At 40.9% G+C, this 12,638-nt stretch overlaps 3 non-coding genes and 1 pseudogene across 3 annotated transcripts; 2 read left to right on the top strand and 2 right to left on the bottom strand.

Annotated features, from left to right (window-relative positions):
* The first annotated feature begins 620 nt into the window (after positions 1–620).
* On the top strand, positions 621–838 carry LOC141253546 (small nucleolar RNA U3). The gene has a single exon (XR_012314633.1). It is a non-coding gene; the product is annotated as a small nucleolar RNA U3 (small nucleolar RNA).
* Positions 839–6,086: 5,248 nt separating this feature from the next.
* LOC141253615 (small nucleolar RNA U3) lies at positions 6,087–6,283 on the top strand (annotated as a pseudogene).
* Positions 6,284–7,378: 1,095 nt separating this feature from the next.
* Positions 7,379–7,590, bottom strand: LOC141253581 (small nucleolar RNA U3). The gene has a single exon (XR_012314666.1). It is a non-coding gene; the product is annotated as a small nucleolar RNA U3 (small nucleolar RNA).
* A 3,776-nt stretch (positions 7,591–11,366) lies between these two features.
* Positions 11,367–11,584, bottom strand: LOC141256554 (small nucleolar RNA U3). The gene has a single exon (XR_012317508.1). It is a non-coding gene; the product is annotated as a small nucleolar RNA U3 (small nucleolar RNA).
* Positions 11,585–12,638: the final 1,054 nt, after the last annotated feature.

The raw sequence follows: 12,638 nt of genomic DNA, 5'->3' as shown, positions 1-12,638 counted from the left end.
AAAATGAACATTTAAATTGTTTCCACAAAAATGTTGTTTTGCTCCAAATGTTTAATTTTCACAAGGGTAACATGAGAAAATGGACTATAGAATTTGTTTTGCAATTTCACCTGAGTGTTCCGATACCCCATATGTGGGGGAAAACTACTGTTTGGGTGCACAGCAGGGTTTGGAATGGAAGGAGCACCGTTTGACTTTTGGAGCGCAAAATTGGCTGAAATACATAGCTGACCCTATGTCACATTTGCAGAACCCCTGATGTGCATTAAGAGTGGAAATCCCTCACAAGTGACCCCATTTTGGAAACTTCACCCCTCAAGGAACTTATCCAGATGTGTAGTGAGCACCTTGAACCCACAGGGTTTTTTTGTTGTTGTGGATCATCTTGTCATGATATGTAGATTATGTAGGAGGAGCTACAAGCTCAGAGAGTTTCCCATTGACTGATTGATGTGACATATGCAGATTAGGGCTAGAGACATCTGTGATCTGGAGGATTATGGGGCCATTATACAAGTATAGACGCTTCTGTAGGGTCATTATGTGTCAGGTGTGAATGTCTCCCTAATGTTACACACAGGGCCCTATCACTCGGAGGACATTACGGGCAGGAAGAGGTTAAGACTATACTTTCAGGGATCATTTTTATAGTGTGTAACTTGAGAAATGTGTTCTAAAGTGTCCAAACTCCCCAACCACAAGGAGGAGCTGTAGTGATCACTCCTGAGCGTGAAGTGAGTTCTCAGTTTTGTTTCATTTCAGGGGCTGATTGCTGGTGATGATCGTTCTCCTTCTCTGTTACAGAGAAGGTGGAGGGGGAGATCACAGGCTGAGTGGTTGGGTTTATGTAATGTAAGAAGAAGAGATACAATAGTTTTTGTTTTGGATTTTGTCTTCACAGCATTGTTTGTAAGGTGGAAAAACACTTAGGTTTTTAGTTTAGTGGTTTAATTCCTTAACAACCTAAGGTGGTTTGCACCTTAATGACCAGGCTAGTTTTTACATTTCAGACCACTGTCACTTTATGAGATAATTACTCTGGAACGCTTCAACGGATCCCCCTTGATTCTGAGTTTGTTTTTTCGTGACATATTGTACTTCATGATTGCGGTAAAATTTCTTCAATATCACTTGCGTTTATTTGTGAAAAAAAACGGAAATTTGGCGAAAATTTTGCAATTTTCAAAATTTGAATTTTTATGCTCTTAAATCAGAGAAATATGTCACACAAAATAGTTAATAAATAACATTTCCCACATGTTTACTTTACATCAGCACAATTTTGGAACCAAATTTTTTTTTTGTTATGGAGCTATAAGGGTTAAAAGTTGACCAGCGATTTCTCATTTTTCCAACAAAATTTACAAAGCCATTTTTCTAGGGACCACATCACATTTGAAGTCACTTTGAGAGGTCTTTATGACAGAAAATACCCAAAAGTGACACCATTCTAAAAACTGCACCCCTCAAGGTGCTCAAAACTACATTCAAGAACTTTATTGACCCTTCAGGTGCTTCACAGGAATTTTTGGAATGTGGAAGAAAAAAATGAACGTTTAACTTTTTTCACAAAAATGTTACTTTAGACCCATTTTTTTTTATTTTCGCAGGGGTAACAGGAAAAAATGGACCCCAAAATTTGTTGTGAAATTTCCCCTGGGCACGCAGATACCCCATATGTGGAGAAAAAACACTGTTTGGGCGCACGGCAGGGCTCGGAAGGGAAGGAGCGCCATTTGAATTTTCAATTGTAAAATTTGCTTGAATAATTAGCGGACGCCATGTTGCGTTTGGAGAGCCCCTGATGTGCCTAAACAGTGGAAACCCCCCACAAGTGACCCCATTTTGGAAACTAGACCCCCCTGGGAACTTATCTAGATGGGTGGTGAACATTTTGAACAACCAGGTGCTTCACAAATTAATCCATAAAAATGAAAAAGTATTTTTTTTCCAGTTTTTCATTTTTATGAATCAATTTGTGAAGCACCTGGGGGTTCCAAGTGCTCACTATGCCACTAGATAGGTGCCTTGGGGGTCTAGTTTCCAAAATGGGGTCACTTGTGGGGGAGCTCCAATGTTTAGGCATACAGGGGCTCTCCAAACACGACATGGTGTCCGCTAACAAATTGAAGGGAAAATCGGCTCAAATTGTTAGCGGACACCATGTTGCTTTTGGAGAGCCCCTGTGTGCCTAAACATTGGAGCTCCCCCACAAGTTACCCCATTTTGGAAACTAGACCCCCCAAGGCACCTATCTAGATGCATAGTGAGCACTTGGAACCCCCAGGTGCTTCACAAATTGATTTGTAAAAACGAAAAAGTGGAAAAGAAAATACTTTTTAATTTTTACGAATCAATTTGTGAAGCACCTAGGGGTTCCAAGTGCTCACTATGCATCTAGATAGGTGCCTTGAGGGGTCTAGGTTCCAAAATGGGGTCACTTGTGGGGGAGCTCCAATGTTTAGGCACACAGGGGCTCTCCAAACGTGACATGGTGTCCGCTAACAAATTGGAATCATGTCGCATTTGGAGAGCCCCTGTGTGTCTAAACATTGGTGCTCCCCCATATGTGACCCCATTTTGGAAACTAGACCCCCCAAGGCACCTATCTAGATGCATAGTGAGCACTTGGAAACCCTAGGTGCGTCACAAATTGATTCGTAAAAATTAAAAAGTTTTTTTTTTTCCACTTTTTCATTTTTACGAATCAATTTGTGAAGCACCTGGGGGTTTTATAGGTCAGTTCGTTCCGGACGCGGCGATATCAAATATGTGTACTTTTATTCTTTGTTTGCTTTTTTTTTCATAATATTTATTGATGGGTACATTATATTTTTATGTTTGGTGGATTATTTTTTTTATTTTTTTTTAAATATTTAAAAATTATTTTTTTTTTTCACTTTCTGAGAGTTTTTACACTTTTTTACTTTGTCCCACTCTGGGACTTTAACTTTTTTTATTCTGATCGCCTGCACAGCATAGGGATGGAGCACCATCCCTGTGCTATGCAGGCAGTCAGCGCTGCACAGTGAGAACATTGTGTGGTCGTGCACTGCGCATGACCAAACATTGTTCCTGCTGCCTGGTGACCCGGATGTTGTCATGACGACATCGGGTCGTCATGGCAGCACCCGGGAAGCCTCGGCAGACAGCGCTGGAGGCCGGAAGAGGAGGTGAGTATATCGATCACCTCTCCTTGCCACCGCAATGCTGCGATCGACTTCGATAGCAGCATTGCAGGGGTTAATGTGCCGGGAGCGGTGCGGGACTGCTCGCTGCACATAGTACCGTGTGTCAGCTGTGACAATCAGCTGACACCCGGCGGCGATCGTGCCCGCACAGCCTGTGTGCGCGCGCGATCGCGATGACATACTAATACGGGTCAGGCTCTTAAAGCCCAGGGCACTGACACGTATTAATACGTCATGGGCTGTAAAAGGGTTAAAGAGTGAACCATGAATCTCATATTGCAGTTCTGACCAGTGTCAGCGTTCCCATATATCCCAGTGATTCTGAGATTGTTATTTTGTGACACATATTTCATGTTAGTGGTACATTTTGGCTCTTATGATTTGTGTTTATTTATGAAAATGTCAAAAATTTGACAATAAATTTGGTATTGTCACAATTTTCAAACTTTGGATTTTTATGCCCTTAAACCAGATGGTTATATCACACAAATCGTTAATAAATAACATTTCCCACCTCTGCTTTACATCAGCATCATTTTTTAAATATATATATATTTTTATAACAAGTTAGAAGGTTTAAAAGCACATTCAAGAAGTTTATTAACCCTCCAGACTCTACCCAGGAATGTGGAAGGAAAAAAATGAACATTTTATTTTTTTCCACAAAAATGTTGCTTTTGCTCCAAATTTTTAATTTTCACGAGGGTAACATGAGAAAATGGACTATAGAATTTTTTTTGCAATTTCACCTGAGTGTTCCGATACCCCATAAGTGGGGGAAAACTACTGTTTGGGTGCACGGCAGGGTTTGGAATGGAAGGAGCACCGTTTGACTTTTGGAGAGCAAAATTGGCTGAAATACATACAGTACAGACCAAAAGTTTGGACACACCTTCTCATTTAAAGATTTTTCTGTATTTTCATGACTTTGAAAATTGTACATTCACACTGAAGGCATCAAAACTATGAATTACCACATGTGGAATTATATACTTAACGAAAAAGTGTGAAACAACTGAAGATATGTCTTATATTCTAGGTTCTTCAAAGTAGCCACCTTTTGCTTTGATGACTGCTTCGCACACTCTTAGCATTCTCTTAATGAGCTTCAAGAGGTAGTCACCGGAAATGGTCTTCCAAAAATCTTGCAGGAGTTCCCGGAGATGCTTAGCACTTGTTGGCCCTTTTGCCTTCACTCTGCGGTCCAGCTCACCCCAAACCATCTCGATTGGGTTCAGGTCTGGTGACTGTGGAGGCCAGGTCATCTGGCGTAGCCCCCCATCAATCCCCTTCTTGGTCAAATAGCCCTTACACAGCCTGGAGGTGTGTTTCGGGTCATTGTCCTGTTGAAAAATAAATGATGGTCCAACTAAACGCAAACCGGATGGAATAGCATGCCGCTGCAAGATGCTGTGGTTGCCATGCTGGTTCAGTATGCCTTCAATTTTGAATAAATCCCCAACAGTGTCACCAGCAAAGCCCCCCCCCCACACCATCACACCTCCTCCTCCATGCTTCACGGTGGGAACCAGGCATGTAGAGTCCATCCGTTCACCTTTTCTGCGTCGCACAAAGACACGGTGGTTGGAACCAAAGATCTCAAATTTGGACTCATCAGACCAAAGCACAGATTTCCATTGGTCTAATGACCATTCCTTGTGTTCTTTAGCCCAAACAAGTCTCTTCTGCTTGTTGCCGGTCCTTAGCAGTGGTTTCCTAGCAGCTATTTTACCATGAAGACCTGCTGCACAAAGTCTCCTCTTAACAGTTGTTGTAGAGATGTGTCTGCTGCTAGAACTCTGTGTGGCATTGACCTGGTCTCTAATCTGAGCTACTGTTAACCTGTGATTTCTGAGGCTGGTGACTCGGATAAACTTATCCTCAGAAGCAGAGGTGACTCTTGGTCTTCCTTTCCTGAGGCGGTCCTCATGTGAGCCAGCTTCTTTGTAGCGCTTGATGGTTTTTGAAACTTCACTTGGGGACACTTTCAAAGTTTTCCCAATTTTTCACACTGACTGACCTTCATTTCTTAAAGTAATGATGGCCACTCGTTTTTCTTTACTTAGCTGCTTTTTTCTTGCCATAATACAAATTCTAACAGTCTATTCAGTAGGACTATCAGCTGTGTATCCACCAGACTTCTGCACAACACAACTGATGGCCCCAACCCCATTTATAAGGCAAGAAATCCCACTTATTAAACCTGACAGGGCACACCTGTGAAGTGAAGACCATTTCCGGTGACTACCTCTTGAAGCTCATCAAGAGAATGCCAAGAGTGTGCAAAGCAGTCATCAAAGCAAAAGGTGGCTACTTTGAAGAACCTAGAATATAAGACATATTTTCAGTTGTTTCACACTTTTTTTGTTAAGTATATAATTCCACATGTGGTAATTCATAGTTTTGATGCCTTCAGTGTGAATGTACAATTTTCATAGTCATGAAAATACAGAAAAATCTTTAAATGAGAAGGTGTGTCCAAACTTTTGGTCTGTACTGTAGCTGACCCCATGTCGCAGTTGCAGAACTCCTGATGTGCCTAAAGAGTGGAAATCCCTCACAAGTGACCCCATTTTGGAAACTTCACCCCTCAAGGAACTTATCCAGATGTTTAGTGAGCACCTTGAACCCGCAGGGTTTTTTTCTTGTTGTGGATCATCTTGTCATGATATGTAGATTATGTAGGAGGAGCTACAAGCTCAGAGAGTTTCCCATTGACTTATTGATGTGACATATGCAGATTAGGGCTAGAGACATCTGTGACCTGGAGGATTATGGAGCCATTATACAAGTATAGATGCTTCTATAGGGCCTTTATGTGTCAGGTGTGAATGTCTCCCTAATGTTACACACAGGGTCCTATCACCCGGAGGACATCACGGTTAGGAAGAGGTTAAGGTTATACTTTCAGGGATCATTTCTATAGTGTGTAACTTGAGAAATGTGTTCTAAAGTGTCTAAACTCCCCAACCACAAGGAGGAGCTGAAGTGAACTTTCTTGAGCATGAAGTCATCTCTCAGTAGGTTATTAGTTTAGTGGCTTAGTTCCTTAAAGATTGAACCATGTATCTCATATTTCAATTCTGATCAGTGTCTAGGTTCCCATATATCCTTCAACTAAGTCGGCAACCAGAAAAATCGGATTAGGAACTCTTGTGTCTTCTGTACACCTCCTGTGACCAGACACCTTGGAGTCATGGACCAACTTGAGGATCTGCAGATGGATCGCCTCAGGGATGTAGGTACGTCAATCTCTGAACCACATGCCACCCTTAAGGACAAGATTATTATCAACAGGTGGATTGGCCAGAAATACATCACCATCATAGGCCTACTTGAACTCCTTCCACAAGTACTGATCGTGGATAACTCCGATGAAGTTGGCATCAGATAGGTCTTGGACGGGGCTCCAGGTACGGAATCCGCAGCATGGATTCAGGATAAAGCATCAGCTTTCCCATTACGAGAATCTGGACGGTACGAAATAACAAAATTAAATTGATTTAAAAATAGATTCCAACGAGCCTGCCGAGGAGAAACCAGTGTGATAGTGAAAGACACCAAAGATGCAATATGCAAATTGCCTATTCAGAGAAAAGGACTCTAGTGCCACCTATTGGAAGTTGTAATCCTAAAAGTCAATATTTCGACCCTTTAACGAGCCTTGCAGTATGACTTACCATAAAAGCCAAACCAGAATCTCAATTTGCAGACACGGTGTTTCAGTTGTGGAGTCTCATCAGTGAAGGCTTAAGGCATTGCGAGGCTTAAAAGCCTCCTCACATTAACATGTCACACTAGGCATTTCACTTTCCACAAGGAGAAGCCTAACCCCTTGGATTCCCTGCACAGCAGAAGCAGGGAACCCACTTCTAATGAGATAACACCATCCCAGACAGCAGCTGCCATAGCTCTGAACATGATCTCTCTGCTCTGAGATGCAACATCACTTCTGGCTGTGTCGCTCAGGATGATGGGAGCTGGTAGCAATTTTCTGCAGACAATTGTGCACTTTGCACGGCATTCCAATCTATTTATCTAGCAATTTACAACATAACAATACTAAATCTTTGCTTGTTAATAAAATAAGCTACTAAAAAAACAAATGCACTTTCTGTCAGAAGAAGCTATTAACATTACTAGTGAGCTTTAATCTATTTTTAACACAGCAATAAAACTATAACCCAACCACTCAGCCTGTGATTTCCCCATCCATCCTATCTGTAACAGAGAAGGATCATCACCAGCAATCAGCTCTTGCAATGAAGCAGAATTGAGAGCTCACTTCACGCTCAGGAGAGATCACTACAGCTCCTCCTTGTGGTTGGGGAGTTTGGACACTTTAGAGCACATTTCTCAAGTTATACACTATAGAAACGATCCCTGAAAGTATAGTCTTAACCTCTTCCTAGCCGTGATGTCCCCTGGGTGATAGGGCCCTGTGTGTAACATTAGGGAGACATTCACACCTGACACATAATGACCCTATAGAAGCTTCTATACTTGTATAACGGCTCCATAATCCTCCAAATCACAGATGTCTCTAGCCCTAATCTGCATATGTCATTCCAACCAGCCAATGGGAAACACTAAGCCTGCAGCTCCTCCTACATAATCTACATATCAGAAGATCAGGTCTTGTCACCTGTGAATGAAGAGACAAGATAATCCACAACCTCCAGCCAAGTAAACTTTTAAAATTCAGAAATATAATACTTTTAACATTTAAAGAAAAAAAAATCTGTTAAAAATAAAGGGAAAAAAGCATATATATTGCTGCATCCACAAAAGTCCAATCTATGATTACTGTGCGGCTCATACAAAACGTAACAAGTGATCAGAATGTCACCATTAAAAAGGACAGCTCAGCTTGAAAGAAATAATTTCTTGATCCTTCGATGGAAAAATAAAAAAGTGATGGACCTTAGAGAATAAACAAACAAATAAAGTTGCACTCTGTAGATCTATAGCTTGTAAACATGAAATATATTAGATTTGAACAGCATTACTGCTCTAGATAATAAGAAAACACGGAGATGCTTAGCAAATAATTTGGCTAATTCATGCCCATTAGCCAACGGCAAGGAGATCTCCTGTTGCTGGGAACCTATCTAATGTGAATTCTGTCCTAGGCTACAGCCTACATTTATGGCAAGGCTGTGGAGTCGGTAAGCCAAACCTCCGACTCCTCAATTTCCATGACTCCGACTCCCTCATACATGGCTCATGTTTAAGTGATAACTTTACTGTAGCACTGATTTATCTCAGCTAAAAGTCTAGACCCTTAGATCAGGAATAGGACAGACATTTATAGGACATTTCATAACTTTCCCAAATTCTTATGAAAAAATATTCCCCACAAACTGCATTGAACTACTGTACCCAGTTTATTATATATTTTAGGAGTCAGTCCATTTCGTACCGACTCCGACTCCGACTCCACAGCCCTGATTTATGGGTAGGATCCTGCTGCAATTAAAACCATCACAGGCTGGAGGGTGGAGCGCTCAATCATGGAGCCTATATATAAAAATCAAAAGACAGACTGTCACTTCCAAATAAGAAGACTGGTGTGTACAGGTGCGAACTAAGAGTAGCTTTGTCGTTGGCTGCTGGGCATGAATTGGCCAAATTATGTGCTAATCATCTCCATTTTTTCTTATCTAGAGCAGTAATGCTATTCAAAATTCATGTATTTCATGGATACATGCTTTAGTACTATAGAGTGCAACTTTATTTGTTAGTTATGTATAGAGAAGGTTACTTTTAGCATGCACCTGTACACACCAGTTTTCTGATTTGGAAGTGACAGTCTTTTTGCTATTTGTATATAGAATGACATCCATACAAAAATAGCACCAGGGATATAATATGTCTTCACTGACCTACACACCTGTGCATCCGGTTCCTCAATTCTGTTACTGGGAGAATAGAAGGAAAAGCAGACAGGTTGATCTCTTATACCACATGTATGATATATTGCAATCAATTTTACTTATGAGAAATAAAGTGCAGAATTCACCAACATGTGACCGATTCCACCGCAACACAGACCATCCAAATTCTTAGAAAATCAGTGAAGCTTTCATCATAGAGTTCCAGAACAGTGCTCAGCAAAACACCCCCTTTCTAAAAAAATTGGAGACACTGACAAAATTATGTTTTTTTTCTGAAATTAACTATTTATTTAGACCGCTAACATGCACAAATTTGGTATCCCTGGATTTGTACTGTAGAATCAGGAAACTTGTTAGATCATTTATAGTGCAGAAATGCTTCATTCCAGATAACTTCAAGACATCATATAATGAAGCAAATATCAATCAATGGCCCTTTATCCGGCTCCTGGGCACATTTTCGGAGACCACAGTGCTTGGGCCGGCAGCTGTATTTTGTCGGCCACTGGCCCATTAAGTTCTTCTCGCTAGGTGAGCACGCAAACAGCGTTCACTACTGAGCTCTGAGGCGCGTGCAGTGAAGGATTACATCCCGACACCGGTGCCATCAGGACGTACTTTGTGGGCGGAGTTAGTTCACAATTTCTACGGCCCCCAAATAATGGTATTAATATCCAAATGGCCCTTGGCAGAAAAAAGATTCCCCACCCCTGATTTATAGAGTACCTATCACTAATGTGGGGCTGCTCTTTATAAGTGCCCTCCCCAGCTCCGAAAAAGCCCAAGTTTGGCAGAAAGTCCGGGTTTCGGGATCCCAAACCCTCTTCAGCTGCTCTTTAATTGAAAGCAAAGGATCGCACTCCTTGCACTAACACAGCTCTGCCGCATACTTTATTAAGTAGCATCATTACAGCGGTCACTACCCCCACCCTGAACCGAAGCGTCATCAGTAACGTCCATTTCAGGGGTTGGGCTAGTCCCTGCTCTACTGCATGCATCAGTTGTCAATTCCGATGAATGCTCAATAACATCTTGTCACTGTGCAGTAGTGACCGTGTGCTTGCTTGCCAGCTCTGATGAGAAGTGATGAGCACAGTGACAAGATCCTACTAAACATATGTCGGAATTGACCCCCGACGCATTTCAGTAGAGCAGGGACTAGCCTATCCTCTGAAATAGACCTTACTGATCTCCCTTTGTTTCAAGGCGCGAGTAAATGCTGTGACAATGACCACAGCCTCTGCCACCTGATGATGACTCGTACCCAGCATGCACTGGGGGTTCTCACATGAAGCATTATGAAACATGAAGTAGTAAAAAAAATAAAATAGTTAGATAACATAGTGTGGAAACAATAGGTAATTTTTAATCAAAGTATATTAGAAAACTGATTACCGTATACACTTGAGTATAAGCTGACCCGAAAATAAACCGAGGAACCTAATTTTACCACAAAAAATGTGCTGCAAAAGTCAGCTTATACATGAGTATATACGGTAGATTATTACATTAAACAGACATTTAGGATTAAAATAAATGTTAGGTTTGGACCACCCCTTTAAACATTGCACCTGTTTTTGTCATGTTATTCTACATTTAATATTAATATTTTTATTTCTATAGAGCTATCATATTCTACAGCACTTTACAATTCAGAGGGGACACGTACAAACAATAAATATGTTACAGAGTAACTCATAATTCTATAATTACCTTATTTTTTGGACTATAAGATGCAGCGGACCATAAGACGCACCCCAATTTTAGTGGAGGAAAATAGGTAAAAAATAATTTTTTATGTGAAAATAGGGGTTCGTCTTAGCTCAGTAGGGGGGATGGCGGCAGTGAAGCGGGGTCACAGGAGCAGGGTCGCCGCTGCAGAAAGTCGTTGGCGGCAAGAGGGGTGATGTTGTGAGACCTGGGCTGGCATAAAAATTCAAAGTTTGAAATAGCAAAATTTTCACAATTTTTTGTCACCTTTTTGATATTCATAAATAAATGCAAACAATATCAACCAAAATTTACCACTAATATAAAGTCACAAACAAACAATCTCAGAATCACTGGGATATATCAAAGTGTTTCAGAGTTATTACTACATTATTACTGACACGGATCACAAATGTAAAATGAGGCTCTGTCATTATCATACAAAATCCTTAAAATGTATAAGGTTTTCTTTATCATGCAGAGAATGTTGTGATAACAGAACTCATTACAATGTTTGTGGTTCTTTTCTTACCCATTGTATCTCTTCTTATTACATTACATAAACCCAACCACTCAGCCTGTGATCTCCCCCTCCACCCTCTCTGTAACAGAGAAGGAGAACGATCATCACCAGCAATCAGCCCCTGCAATGAAGCAGAACTGAGAGCTCACTTCACGCTCAGGAGAGATCACTACAGCTCCTCCTTGTGGTTGGGGAGTTTGGACACTTTAGAGCACATTTCTCAAGTTACACACTATAGAAATGATCCCTGAAAGTATAGTCTTAACCTCTTCCTGCCCGTAATGTCCTCCGGGTGATAGGGCCCTGTGTGTAACATTAGGGAGACATTCACACCTGACACATAATGACCCTGTGAGCCCGGATACTTTGTGAGTGATCAGAGAGTGACTTCAGTGTAACTAGAAGCCTCTATACTTGTATAAGAGCAGGAAGACATGACACCCATAATGCATCTGTTCTCTGTAAATTAGCATATGGTAATGTGCCATGTTATAGGGCTGAGCTGACAAGTGGTGCACACAGGAGAAGATCACTGTACAGGGCAGAAGTCCCACTACTGATACATGCAGCCATTGCCGGCAATGAAGGCAGCTGTGGTGGAGATGGCAGATCCGCATCAATCTGATATCAATCATCTATACTAATAAGGTTTTTTATCACACATTGCGTATTTGCAGGATTATTTTTGGTGCATTTATCTGGGCGGAAAAGCTTCTTTGTTTTATAGTATCAGCAAAAGCAATGAGGTTTCTGATGCGCATAGCACACCATTGCTTGTTTTTCCTGACTGATTTTGAGCACTGCAGCTTTTTTTACCCATTGAAAGTAATGAGAAACTGCAAAAACAATGAAAGAATGTAGAATAACATTTGTGCTGTATTTTTTACAGCACTTTTGGTTAATAAATCTAATTTTATTACCATATAGTGTAATCAATATCATCTGGACCCATAAGGTAGCACAAAGAAAAAATTGGGAGGCCATAAACCTCAATATAGCCTGATTATATGGGGAAAAACTCCTAAAACTAAACATAAGTCCTGAAGAAAAGATGGAGTCATAAGTCCAACTATAATAATCAATAAGGTTTCTTGAAAATAATAAAATGGCAAAAGACATATATAAATAGTAAAGTCAGAAGGGAAGACTCAGGTATATGGGGGACGAGGTCTGCACACATCGTGTAAGGAGGGGCAGAACTAGAGGAAGCAGATAATAATGCAAACACTGATTGTAATAAGAAATATAAAGGTTCCACCAAACATGATGTAAAAGGGATCCATAAACAGTGATGAGAAATAAAGAAAACGCATATAA

Source organism: Phyllobates terribilis, unplaced genomic scaffold (genome assembly GCF_046119375.1).
Source record: "Phyllobates terribilis strain yellow unplaced genomic scaffold, ASM4611937v1 Scaffold_2__4_contigs__length_985480577, whole genome shotgun sequence".
In the NCBI taxonomy this organism is placed as follows: Eukaryota; Metazoa; Chordata; class Amphibia; order Anura; family Dendrobatidae; genus Phyllobates; species Phyllobates terribilis.
The sequence above is the reverse complement of the archived record's forward strand: the minus strand, read 5'-3'. Positions and strand labels throughout refer to the sequence as shown.